Source organism: Cynocephalus volans, chromosome 1, assembly GCF_027409185.1.
Source record: "Cynocephalus volans isolate mCynVol1 chromosome 1, mCynVol1.pri, whole genome shotgun sequence".
Classification (NCBI taxonomy): domain Eukaryota; kingdom Metazoa; phylum Chordata; class Mammalia; order Dermoptera; family Cynocephalidae; genus Cynocephalus; species Cynocephalus volans.
In genome coordinates this window covers 234,279,203-234,293,468 of record NC_084460.1, presented here as the reverse complement: position 1 = coordinate 234,293,468, position 14,266 = coordinate 234,279,203, and positions in this window count along the sequence as shown.

Here is a 14,266-nt window from a genome sequence, read left to right as displayed (position 1 = left end):
AAATGAACTTCAGTGTATTTTAAAAAAACAGACCAACCTGAGTGCCCTCCATGTATCAGTCATTAAGGATTGGCCCTTTGGGGGGGTAGTGCCTTTTAAAAGTCTGAGTTTTGAAACAGTGCTAACAGGGAGTTATTTATGGAGCCTGGCTGCCATCCACCTGAGAGATCTGAATGCACTCAAGTGTGAAATTGTGGAACTCTTGCTCAATTTGAAGCTGCTGTGGCAAATGGTGTAGTTGCTACAGAAGACCTGGCATATTGCCTTCATTCCAAAGGACCAAGTCCTAAGAACTCTAGGTTGGTAAACTGCACAGCCAAATGTGCTAGGGTCAACCTGATGGACAGGCTCACTGAAAATGGAGATGTGACCACACAATTGACCATAGGAGAAAAATAAGCAAAACACAAGAATTACTTCTTACTAAGAACAGAGAATGGTCTTACTGTTAATAGACAACTTAATTAAATGCTATGTAAACCATGAAAATATAAGTGTAAAAAGGTAGGGAGCTGCTATTTCCTAAACAAGGTTGAATTCTTAGGAAAAACTAGAAAAAAGTCAAGTTATTAAAAAAATACTAAGTTATGTGTGGATGAGAACTGTAAAAGATAGAGAAAACAAAAATCAAGGAACATGTTGCACGCAAATTGCTTCACAATTCACTTGAAAGGCAGCCAAAATAAATATCTTAAGACAATGCATTTTTAATTGTGGTTTGTGCCAGCAAGATGTTGCAGAACTCTCAGAAACCAGTTCATATTCAGATAAAAGGCCTGCAATAGAATACCTGTGAAGGAGTTAATATATATATAAATGTAGGGATGTGTGTGTGTGTTTTACATTAAAATATTTGATATGTTATTTTCTTTCTTATGGGTTTCTAGTTTAACTACCTTTTTCAAATCATCAGCCATTAGCCCTACTGCGTTGGAGAAGAGATTGCTCCTGCACACATAGTCTCTCTTGCTCTGTAGTTTTCAACACTATTTAGGAAATATCTTTTGTATTTTAGGGATAGTATTAGGCACCAGGGACTAATAATTTACAAAATAGTTCCTATCTTCAAGAGGTTACAGTCTACTAATGTGGTCATCAATGGGGTATCATAATGATGAAGTAAACATAATGATATTTTGGAGCGTAACAGTCTCATGATGGAGTCAACACCTTCAGCTTCTGGTAAGAACACTGCCAGGAGCTCTAGGAGAAAACAGAAACCTCATATTTTACAAGTAAATGAAGTGATGCTACTTAAACTTGTTTTACATTCCTGAGGATCTTATTAAAATGCAGATTCTGATTTATTAAGCCTAGCGTAAAGCCTGTGATTGTGTATTTCCAGCAAGCTCTCAGGTGATGCCGAGGCTCCTGGCCCTGGAACCACACTTTGAATAGAAAGACCACCCATGAACCAATGCCTAGCATTTTTTGAGATTACCACAATGACTTCCACGATGCTTCACATCCTTTATTTCCTCAGGTACCACCAGAAGTCAACGTCTTTCTGACATCCAGTATTGTCACTATGGTTTCCTGGCTGCTCCTGCATTCTTTGTATGTCCCTAATTTTATCAATTCCCCACCTTCTGATTACCTTGTACTCTGCCAACTTCTACTCCTGTTCTTTGATCAGAAAACTTATATCAACAATGTTTTCTCTGAAAGTTCTATTCATTGCCTTACTTGAACTGAAACTGGACGTCTAAGGATACCTCTTCCTATTCCAGTGAGGGCTATTGTTTATGTTTTTTTGGTTTTTTTGAGGTTTTTATTCTATCATTCCTTTTGTGCTTCAACGTAAGGATTTGGAATAGGATTTGGATTTGGTGTGTTCCTTCTTCAAAACTGCCCCAGCTTATTTGAAGCCGTGGCATGTCAATATATTATTCTCTACACCTTCGTGCTACAGTCAACCATGAGTCTGTAGGTCATTTCTGTTCATTCATTACCTCCAATAACTGAATACTTTCGTTACTGTTTGGGTTTCTTTCTTTATACCCCTACTTCTGTCATCCTCATGGGTGACTTCATTATCCAGCAATTCACCCAAACTTTGGGTAAACCAAAATATTTGCATTTACTAGCCCTGCACCCAAAGTTATCCTGGACAACACATTCACCATCATTCTGGATGCATCCTTTTACCTCTCCTCTCTTTCATGTTAGGTCTCCTATTTCGTAGATTCTGTGTTTTCCTCTTTCTTTTCTCTTTCTTGGTAACTTTCTGGGGAAGGGTTTAGGATGTATACATTTTCTGAGACCTTTGTATCTGATAGACCTTTATTCTACCTTCACAATAAGTTAGCTGAATGTAGATTTCTTGTTTGGAAATCATTTTAAAAACATTTTGAAGGTTTTGCTTCATTTTCTTCTAAGGTCCAGTATTGAAAACTCCACTGACTTTTTGATTCTTTATCCTTTGTTAGTCTTATTTTTTTTTCTCTGAATACATAAAGATCTTCTATTTGCCCCAATGTTCTGAAATTTCACAGTAAGTCTTATAATATTATACATTTTGCTGTACTCTTTAAAAACTCATATCTTTCAATTCTAGGAGATTTTCCAAATATTTCTTAATTTTATGTCTTTTGTATTCTCAGTTTCTTTCTGGAAATCTTATTATATCAGACCCCTAATATGTTGATCCACTAATTCATTTGGGAGGGCAGCTTTTCTTTCCTATATTTGGCATCTTTTTCTACTCTATTGGCTAGGAGATATTCTTGATGTATTCTCTAAGCCTCCTATTGACTTTATTTCTGTTATAATTTGTAAGCACATTCTTGTTTTTTGAATCTTCTTGTGCACCACTTTGTTATGAATGTGATTTTTTCTTTTATCTTTCTAAGGATATTAATAAGGATACTGATGAAAGGTTTTTTTCCCAAGTTTTCATCCACTTACATAGTCTCTTTCTGCCAAGTTGCTTTTATTTTTCTATCGGTTTTTACTTTCTGCACTTCATAATAGATGTTCTTCTGAAATGTCCAGTGACTCTTGTTTGTTTATCTCTAGCAGAGGAGCATCAAATACTTATTAGAAAGCTGTTTAGTGTGGGGAGGGCTTGTTGACTGTGGTCTTTCCTGTAGGGTAACCTTGTCCTGGGAAACAAAATGACAGGTTATATCCCCAGAGAGGAATCTTCCAATCACCTGCCTGGAGGGTTTAAACTTGACTGCCTTTGGAAAAAGAGGGCTGAGGATGCGTTTTCAATATAAGACCCCTGTCCTCATCTGTGCTGGTGTCTCCTCTTCTGGAGAGCCTGTTCTACCCTCTCCAGTGAATGAATCTCTAGGCTTCTGCTTGGGTGTGGGAGAGGATCGAGGGATCTGACTGATAGGGAAATAAACTGTTAGCTAGTCTTCCTCTCCCAGACACACTTTCTCCCTCATTTCCAGAGGCACCACCAGTTCCTGATCCCTTCTGTGGTCTTGCAGTGTCAAATGGATTACTCTTGTGCTTTCTCCACTGCTAGCTTTGGATTAACTCACTACTAATTGATTTGCTTTTCAGGCTTCAAGTTGTATTGTCATTGAATCTCCTACTTTTTCTCCCCGTGTATTCATGGATTTTTCTTATATCTTTACTTTCATCTTCATGGGATTTTGGAAGGGAGCAGAAGAAAACGAGGGTAGGAACTGGTATTCTTGATGAGAAACTTCCTTTCATTTTTCAATGACTTCTAATCTATCTTCTATCACTAACAGCTTCCAAGTTGCCAAATCCAATATCCTTTTTCTTGCCTTCATTTATTTAGGCTCTGCAGCACTTGAAACAATTGACTACAACTTCATTTTTGAAATGTGTGAAACTCTCTCCTCTCTTGGCTTCAATGGCACCACAAACTTCTATGTCCAGTCCCACTGCCCTGCTTCAAACCATCATATCTCACATGGACTAAGATGATCTCTTAACTAAATTACCCATTTTCTGTTCATTCCTCTGTTGATTTTTTTCACAGCAACTTAACTTTTAAAGTAGAAAAAACACATTGCTCCCCTGCTTTTGTAACTTTCCACTGACTCCCAATTGTTCTTAGAATAAAATTCATGTTTCTGGCCACAGCCTATAATTCCCTACATAGCCCAGTTCTTGCCTATTTCTCCTGCCTCATCTAGGAACACTTTTTCTCTGGCTCATTGTGCTCCAGACAAAGCAGTTGCCTCCTCTACTTGTATCACATGTCATACTTGTTCTTTTTTCAGAGTCTGTGTTTTCTTCATCTGGATGTTCTTCATAACAGTATCTTTTACACATTTCAGTTTGCAGCTCAACACATCCTTATCTTATTTAAAAAAAAAAATACTTTGTAAAATCTTTATGGGAGGAGCTGTTAACCAGGAGAAGCATTATTTGTTATGCTGTCTTAGAGTGCATTTATTATTTTATTTTTCCATCAGAGTTCTTGCCAGCAATAGAAATTAACTCTGGATGATTTAAGTGGAAAAAATTGTTGAAAGGATATTGAGTAGCTCATAGAGTAGTTTGGAACACTGCAGAAAAGGCTAAAATAACGCGCAAGCAGGACAAAGCAAAGCACACAGCTTTGAAGCTAAAATTGTGCTGCAGAACTTGACTGGTGAGAATCCTATTTCTGCTGCCAGCAAACACCAGACTGATGGTTTGCACCTCTCATTTCCCTGGCATTAGCATTACCTGCTGCTGACATTGGCTACTGGATGACTCCCCTGCTATAGCTGTGACTGAATCCTCGAAATTACTCCTACTATTGCTGCCAGAATGAATTCTCCACTGCTTGCTTGTCTTCTCACTAGCTCCCAAGTCAATATCCAGGCTGGATGCAGATTGACTGAGCCTATTCATTTGTGCCCTGCCCTCAAAGCAATGGAGCCTATGAAAGCAATTATCTAGCTTTGGAACTTCTACAGTTGTAGATAGAAATTTCACAGGCATAGGAAGGGAGTTCAGATGCCAGACAACTAAAAAAATGAAAAGTGACTTTACTACAAATTCTAGGATTTATAAACTATAGAGTGATTTGCATTCTTTTCTCACTATATTTTCCTTTGAACTGTAAAGCAAGCATGTTTAAGTGATTACACATATGATATGGACAAAAATGCTGTCCATTAAACAATCTATTGTACGTACTTTCTCGCTTTCCTTTCTTTGCCTCCCAATTAAATCAAAAATACTATATTTTTTATTTCTGTACTCCGTAGAGTTAAATAGTAATATTCACAATTTGATTCCCTCAAGCAGCAATTTTTATCCTGTTTTTTAAAATTAACTTTTTGTTGAGATATAGTTTATTTACAACAAAATACACATATCTTAAGAGTTCAGTTTGGTGAGTTTTGACTTGTAGATATCCTTGTAACTGTCACCCAAAACAGGATATAGAATATCTCCATCACAACAGAAAGTGCCCTTGTGTATTCTTCCACTCAAACTTTCAGCCTAGGAAGCAACTACTTTCTGATTTCTATCAGCATACATCTAATGTATGTATGTTCTTTTATATAAATAGAATCAAACATATATTTTTTGGTTTTGGTTGTTCATTATAATGTTTTCAAGATTCATTCATGAGGTTTTGTCTATCTATAGAGTTCTTTTTTAATTGCTGAGTAATATTCCATGTATAGATATACCACAATTTGTTTACCCATTCTCCCATTGATGGATATTTGAGTTGTTTTAAAGTTTTGGCTATTTTAAACAAGAGTGCTATGAACAAACATACATGTGTAAATCTTCTTGTGCGAATGTATGTATGTTTTCACTTTTTTAAGGAAGACACCTAGGAATGGATTCATGGACTTCATGTATATCTAACTTCAAAAGTTACTGCCAAATAGTTTTGTTTTGTTTTGTTTTTTTAATGACTGTGATATTCTACATTTCCACCAGCAATATTTGAGAATTTCCAGTGGTTCCACATTTGGTATTTTCAGTCTTTTTATTTTAAACATTCTAGTGAGTATGGAATGGTATCTTGTGGTTGTTTTAACTTTTATTTCTCTTGTTAATAATGATTTTGATCACCTTTTCATGTCCATATCAGACAGTCATACAACTTTTGGTAAAGTTTTTAAGTCTTTTATCCATGTTTATTTGGTAGATTTCTTTATTATTTATTATTGATTTTTAGAAGATCGTACTCTGAATACAATCCTTTGTTAGACATATGTGTTGTGAATATTTTCTCCTCATCTGAGGCTTGACTGTTTATTTCTTAATAATATCTTTTTTTTTTTTTTTTTTGGCTGCTGGCCAGTATGGAATCTGAACTCTTGACCTTGATGTTACAAGGCTGTGTGCTAATGAACTGAGCTAACTGGCCAGCAATAATGTCTTTTAATGTGCAGAAGTTCTTATTTTTGACTAAGTGTAATTTATCAAGATTTCTTTTAAACATAAAACATAGTGCTTTTTATCCTTTTTCGAAGAAATCTTTGCCTACCAAAGGATGTGAACATATATTTCTATGTTGCTTCTAGACACTTTATTGTTCTAGCTTTTATTTTAGGTCAGTAATTCATACTGAAATAATTTTTGTATATGGTGTGATGTAGGAGAAATTTATTTAATTTTCCATAAAGGTATTCCATTGTTCAAACACCATTTGGGAACTTTCTTTCCCAAAGGAATTGCATTGGTCCCCTTGTTGAAAATCAATGGACTGTATATGTTTGTGTGTCTATTTCTGAACTCTCTATTCTGTTACATTGGTCTATATTTCTTTCCTTATGACAATACCACACTGTCCTGATTACTGTCATTTTATTGTGGGCTTTGAAATGCTGTAGTGCAGGTGCTCAAATTTATTATTCTTTTTTCAAGATTGTTTTGACTATTCTGGATTCTTGGTATTTTTCTGTAAATTTTGAAACTTTCTTGTCAATTTACTTTTTTCTTTACGATGTCTATGCCTTGTATTTCTTTTTCTTACCTTATTACATTTGCTTGGACTTCCAGTACAATGTTGAACAGAAATGGTGAGAATGAAAATCCTTTTCTTGTTCCTGTTCTTAAGAGGAAAGTGTCCACTGTTTTACTGTGTGTTGTTAACTATAGTTTTTGTACATATGAATTGAGGAAATTTCCTTCCATTCCTAGTTTAAAAGTTTTTATTATGAATGAGTGTTGAATTTTGTCAAATATGTTTTATGCTTCTATTGAGTTGAAGATATGATTTTTATCCTTTATTCTGTTCATATGGTGAATTACATTGCTTTTCATATGTTAAACTAACCTTGCATACTTGGGATAAGCTACACATGATCATACACTTGTATTACCCTTTTTATAAAACAGGATTAAGAAGTAGATAACCTACTTTTCTGTCTGCAGATTTCTCTATTTTGTACTTTCACGTGGATGGAATCATATAATATGTTGTCTTCTGTGACTGGCTTATTTTACTTAATACAATGTTTTCAAGGTTTACTCATACTGGATATGTATCAGCATTACATTCTTTCTTATGACCAAATAACATTCCATTGTGTGAATATATCACATTTGTTTATCCATTTATCAATTGATGGACATTTGGTTTGTTTTCATCTTTTGGCTATTATGAATAATTCTGCTATATATACACAAAAACATTTGTGTATAAGTGTTTGTTTGAACACCTGTTTACAATTCTCTTGTGTACATACTTAGGAGAGGAATTTCTGGGTCATATGGTCACTCTATGTTTAATCATTTGAAGACTTACCATACTGTTTTCCAAAATGGCTGCACCATTTCCCAATTCTACAAGCAATGTGTGAGGATTCTGATTTCTTCACATCCTCACCAACACTTTTATTTTCTGACTTTTTGATTCTAATCATTCTGGTAGGTGTGAATTGCTATCTCATTCTGGTTTGAATTGCATTTTTCTGATGAATAATTATGTTGAGTGTATTTTTTGTGATTATTGGCATGTTTTCCTTGGAGAAATGTCTGTTTCTGATTCTTTGCCCATTGTTTAATTTGATTATTTGCATTTTTATTATTAATTTATGGTATTTATATATTCTGGGTGAAAATCCTATATCAGATATATGATTTCAAATATTTTCTCCCATTCTGTGGATTGTCTTTTCACTTTCATGATGGTGTCTTTTGAAGCACAAAAGTTTTTAATTTGATGAAATCCAAATTATCTATTTTTTCTTTTGCTGTTCATGCTTTTGAGGTCATATCCTTTGCCAAGTCTGAGGTCATGAAGATTTACCTCTATGTTTTCTTTAAAGAGTTTTACTTTTATACTTTTAGGTCTTAAATTTGGGTCTTCAATTCATTTTGAGCTTATTTTTGCATATGGTGTGAGGTAAATCATCCTTTCTCATGTGGGTATCTGTTAGTCCCAGAGCCATTTGTTGAAAAGGCTATTCTTTCTTCATTGAATAATTGTGGTGGTCTTGTCAAAATCAGATGACCATAGAAACATGGTTTTATTTCTGGGCACTCAATTCAATTCCATTGATCTCTATGTCTGTCCTTGTGTTAGCTCCACACTGTCTTGATTACTAGTGCTTTGTAGTAAGTTTTAAGACTAGGAAATATGTCTCCATCTACTTTGTTTTTCTTTTTCAAGATTGTCTTGGCTCTTCTTAGTCCTATGCAATTTTATATGAAATTTAGTATCAGCTTGTCAATTTCTACAAAGATTTATGGTATCTGATAGGGATAGTGTTGATTCTGTAGATGAGTGTGGGGAGTGTTGTCATCTTAACAATATTAAGTCTTCGGGTCAATGAAAATGGGTGTTTTTCCATTTATTGAGATGTCTAGTTTTTTTTTTAACAATGTTTTACAGTTTGCAGAGTATACATTTTGCACTTATTTTGTTAAATTTACTCCTAAGTCTTCATTCTTTTTGCTGCTATTATAAATTAAATTTTCTTAGTTTCATTTTTTGTTTTTGTTTTTAAAAGATGACTGGTAAGGGAATCTTAACCCTTGACTTGGTGTTGTCAGCACCACGCTCTCCCAAGTGAGCTAACTGGCCATCCCTATATAGGGATCCGAACCCTTGGCCTTGGTGTTATCAGCACCACACTCTCCCAAGTGAGCCACGGTCCAGCCCTTAGTTTCATTTTTGGATTGTTCATTGCAAATGAACAGAAATATGATTTATTTTTATATATTGATCTTGTATTCTGCGACCTTGCTGAATTTATTAGTTCTAGTAGTTTGTTAGTGTATTCCTTAGGATTTTCTACATACAAGACCATACTATCTGTAAATAGAAATAGTTTTACTTCTTCCTTTCTAATCTGGATGCCTTTTATTCTGTTCTTGCCTAGTTGCCCTGGCTAGAACCTCCATTACAATGTCCTTTTAATATTTTTATTGATTTAATTTGCCAATATTTTGTTAGGAATTTTTGTGTCTATGGTTTTAAAAGATATTAGTTTGGAATTTTCTTGTAATGTCTTTGTCAGGTTTTATTATCAAGGTTAAGCTGTCTGCAAAACTATTTGGGAAGTTCTTTACCTTTATTTTCTAAAAAACAATGTGTAATATGAATATTATTTCTTCCTTAAATAATAGGATTTACCAGTGAAGCTATGTGGGCCTGGTATTGGTTTTCTGGGGTTTTTTTTGTTTATTTGCTTGTTTTTATGGTATATTAGTTAGTTTTCTGTTGCTTATAACAGAATACCTGAAAAAACAGTGATTAACACAAAAGTAGGGAGTTACTTGGGAATGTGGAAGAACAGAAATGTGATTGAGAGGGGACACACAAGGACTGTCTAAGGTACATTTTATTTCTTAAAGTGGGTGCACAGGTGTTTATTATTCTTTCAAGACATTTTATATGGTCTTCTGTATAAGAAGCACTTCATAATTTAAAAAGGTTAGATGAAGAAGCTAGGAGGAATATTTTATGCAGGGAGGAGTCTTATCTGGAAAGCAGAAGGCAGATTGATGTGTGGCTGAAGTATAAGTACCAAGGAGGAGGTGAAGAGTGAGAACCTCAAGGTTAAGGGAGTGGGGAGGTGGGCACATGTATCACATGGATGGTTTGTTTTGCTTACCATTATTTTACTTTTATTTTCTCTAAAATGGACTCGTCTCTAATTTATCCTAAAGCATAATTTATTTGTTTAAGAAGCTTTACTAAGCAAAATGCTTTGTGAACTAGATGCAAAAGTTACCCTTCTGGATATTAACTCTATACAGCCAAAGCAACAGACATTATACAAATGTAACATAAAAGGATTTGCACTGTGTTCCAACCAAAGAGCAAGTGCTTTTAATGGAGTGTTAAAGGAACCATGGGAATTAAGTGTTTATATAAAGTAGAGTTCAAAGGGAGTTACCACTGTCTTGGTTAGGAGAAGCTTTGTACATCAGGCAGGATTGGCAGATCCATTTGACAGAAGCAGGAGGGTTTGAACTGGTGGGAAGAAAATGTTTCAGGCTTTGAATTATTTGTGATCAAGTTGCCATTTTGACTATTATGGAGCAGAAACGGCCTGCATGGTGATCTCCCCAAGCCTGCAAGGCATTGTCCAGGAATGCTCCACTGTGGCTTTCACCTCCTCTCTGGCAGTCCTTTCCTGAAACCACAAAACCCAAATGAATGTGTTTTTCTCCTAAATGGGCATGGCCTTGAAAATGAAACCAAAAATTTTGGTTGGTTTGAGAAAAGTCAACATTTTGATGGCATTTATATTTCTGGTCTTTATCTTTTAAGTGCAGCAGCAAAGATAAACTAACTTCCTCCATCTGTGCTTACATCCTTGCATAGTTAACCTAAAAGTGGTCACCATGGTGCTCATCATGTTTATTGCCCATTCTCGTCTGTTTATTACTTATTTTTAGAGCTGTTTTTCTCAACAATGGAAGTGTACCTGCCCTTTGGCATTCAAATTTATTTTATGATGGGAAAAGAGAAAAAGTTACCAAAGGACTTATGAGTCAATGTTCAGTAAAGATGATTTCAGCATCCTTTCCCCTACTTTCTGCTGCTTTTTTTTTCCTTCATGCTTTTGTCCATTTTTCTTGTCTTTCCTCCTCCCCCATGCCCCAAAGCCTCTTGTTTTTCTACCCTCACTCTTGCAAAAGATTCCACATTTGGAAAGCCTCTGATAAATTCCTCCAAGAGAAGACTTTACATAATTTATCACTCCCCCTTGTCGTTAATTGCAGGAAAAACTTGCCCGCACTGTCAAGAGAATGAAGGGCATATCTATAAAAGGAAGTTTAAACAATTGCTTATAATTGGCCCTGAAAAAATGTCAATTTATTTATTATTGATAGAAATTTCATCCAATTATGCTAACAGTAAGGTGAAATTATTTTTCTATTCTCTATGTAGAAAATGATCATTATATGAAGAGAGTATTCAGCTAAAAAATGCTGAATGCATTATAAAAGCATGTCAGTTAACAAAACTATTATGTTTTATCTATTGATTTTGTGACATTTTTTAGATTTTCAAAATTTATTTGTTGTTGTTCATTATAAGTAAATATTTACTATTGCACTCTATTTTGTGTTCAGAATTTTATGTTTTACTTTCTTAATGAGAATCCCCCATGTTGTATAAGCTTCAGCCTCCACACACTTAGATCTGCCCTTGATTGTCAAGAAAATGAACAATTTCAAATGTGAAAGGTGAGTGTTAAATGAAAAAATCTTACTCCCATACCTACAAAGGAAGACGAAATGTAGCTTATGCTCTGTTGATGATATTTCTGGTCCTGTTTTTAACCCATCTTTTTATATTTCCTGCTATTGTATAGAACGTTTTTCCAAATAGTCAAGTTCATGTTGCACTTATTCCTTTCAGAGCATCAGCTACTCTCTTAATTCAGAACTGTGCTTTTTGATGAACTGGAAATCTGCCCAGTGGGCATTGCCTTGTGTATCCATTTGATATAGTGCTTCCATGAACTGATTTTTAATAAATATTTAATTGGGTGTATTCAGCTAAATTCGGTCAGCAGCTAAGTTGGGAGGGGGACTGTCTTTTTTTAATACTGGAGCAGCTTTGAATGTTGAAAAGCATTGGAAAGCAAAGGCCCTGATGGGGTGGACAATAGTTACAGCCTTCTTTTTTTAAGGGGAGTCCAGAAGCTGCTCCAAATTTCCGAGGAGATGTTCTAGTCAATAGAAACTTGAATCTAATATTGATTTGAAAGCCCAGGGACAGATGTTATGAACCTTCATCCTGCATGCTTCAGAGGGTCTGGAGACTCACCCAGCTAGCAGAGTGGATCCAAATTACTATGAAACATTGAAGGATTTGTTGAGCTATCATTTCTGCACCTTAGGCTTAAACTCTTCAGGGACAAAAATGTTTGGGAGATAAAGCAAATGTGAGTAAAATTTAATATTTGGGAGATCTGAGTGAAGGGTAAACGTGGAAATTTTCTGTACTAATTAGTTTGGGCTGCTACAACAAAATACCATAGACTGAGTGGTTTATAAACAACAGAAATTCATTTCTCACAGTTCTGAATTCTGGAAGTCTGAGATCAGGGTACCAGCAAGGTTGGGTTCTGGCGAGGGCCCTCTTCTGGGTTGCAGACTGTCTTTTTCTAGTTGTATCCTCATGTGGCAGAAAGAGGTCAAGAGAACTCTCTCTCTGTGGGATCCTTTTTATAAAGGCATTAGTCCCATTCATGAGGGCTCCACCTTCATGACCTAAATACCTCCCAAAGGCCCTACCTCCTAATAGCATAACATTGGAGGTTAGGATTTTAACATACACATTTTGTGGGGACACAAACATTCAGTCCATAACACCACTCATGCAGCTTTACTATAGATCTGAAATTATAGAAAAAAAAAAAAACATTAGAAGAAAACAATGGCTACAACAAACTAAAAACAGAAGAAAACATAAAGTAACTGTGGATCTCTTTTTTTTGGGCCCTACTTTTTCCTTAGTATAATAAACGTGGTGTGACAGAAACTTAATTTGAATAATGGATTAGATACATCTCTCTTTACCTGACACATTACTAAAAGCTGGGTGTCATTGAGATTTTCTGTAACATATTTTAAATCCTGCCCATTTAAGAGAATTGGAACTGTATTTGAATAAAAGGAATTTGAGTATTTTAGGACTTGATAAGCAATTTCACATTTCAAACAGCCATACATACTGTAAGCTGTAGAGCCTCCAGTCTCTATGAAAAGAAGGATAATGTTAGAGGCCCTGGCATTTCCGCCTGTAGCCTGACTTCATTGTTGTTCACTTTTTTATGTTGTTTGATACTCCCTAATACACACACACACAGAGCCTTCAAAAAGTTTGTGGAAAATGCACATTTTAAAAAATCTATGCATGGATTTCAAATAGTAAAGCTTGAGTGAAAGAATGGTGAAATCACTGATTTTTTTATGAAAAGTTTGTAGTGATAATGCCCCAAAGAAATCAGCAGTTTGAAAATTGATAACTTGTTTTAAGGAGGGACAAGATGTTGAAGATGAATCTTGCAGCAGCAGACCATCCACATCAGTTTGTGAGGAAAAAATTCATCTTGTTTGTATCTTAATTGAAGAGAGCTGACAACAGCAGCAACAATAGCCAACATCATAGACATCTCAATTGGTTCAACTTACAGAGTTCTGACTGAAAAATTATAGTTGAGCAAACTTTCCACTCAATGGGTGCCAAAACCGTTGTGGCCAGATCAGCTGTAGACAACAGCAGAGCTTTCAATGGAAATTTTAAACAAGCAGGATCAAGTTCTTGAAGCATTGCTTTGAAGAATTGTAATAGGAAATGAAAGATGGCTTTACCAGTACAATCCTAAAGACAAGGCACAATCAAAGCCATGGCTACCAAGAAGTGGAAGTGATCCAGTCAAAGCAAAAGTGGACTGGTCGAGAGAAAAGGTCATGGCAACAGTCTTTTTTTTTTTTTTTTTTTTAGATGCTCGAGGCATTTTGCTTGCTGACTTTCTGGAGAGCCAAAGAACAACAACATCTGCTTATGAGAGTATTTTGAGAAAGTCAGCCAAAGCTTTAGCAGAAAAGCACCTGGGAAAGCTTCAAAACCAGAATCCTTTAGGACCAGGGAGTCCTTCTTTACCAGGACAATGCTCCTGCTCATTCCTCACATCAAACAAGGGCAATTTTGTGAGAATTTCAATGGGAAATCATTAGGCATCCACCTTACAGTCCTGGTTTAGCTCCTTCTGACTTTCTTTTATTTCCTAATCTTAAGAAATCTTTAAAGATCATCCAATTTTTTGCAGTTAATGTAAAAAATGCTGCATTGACATGGTTAAATTCACAGGATCCTCAGTTCTTTAGGGGTGGACTAAATGGCTGGTAT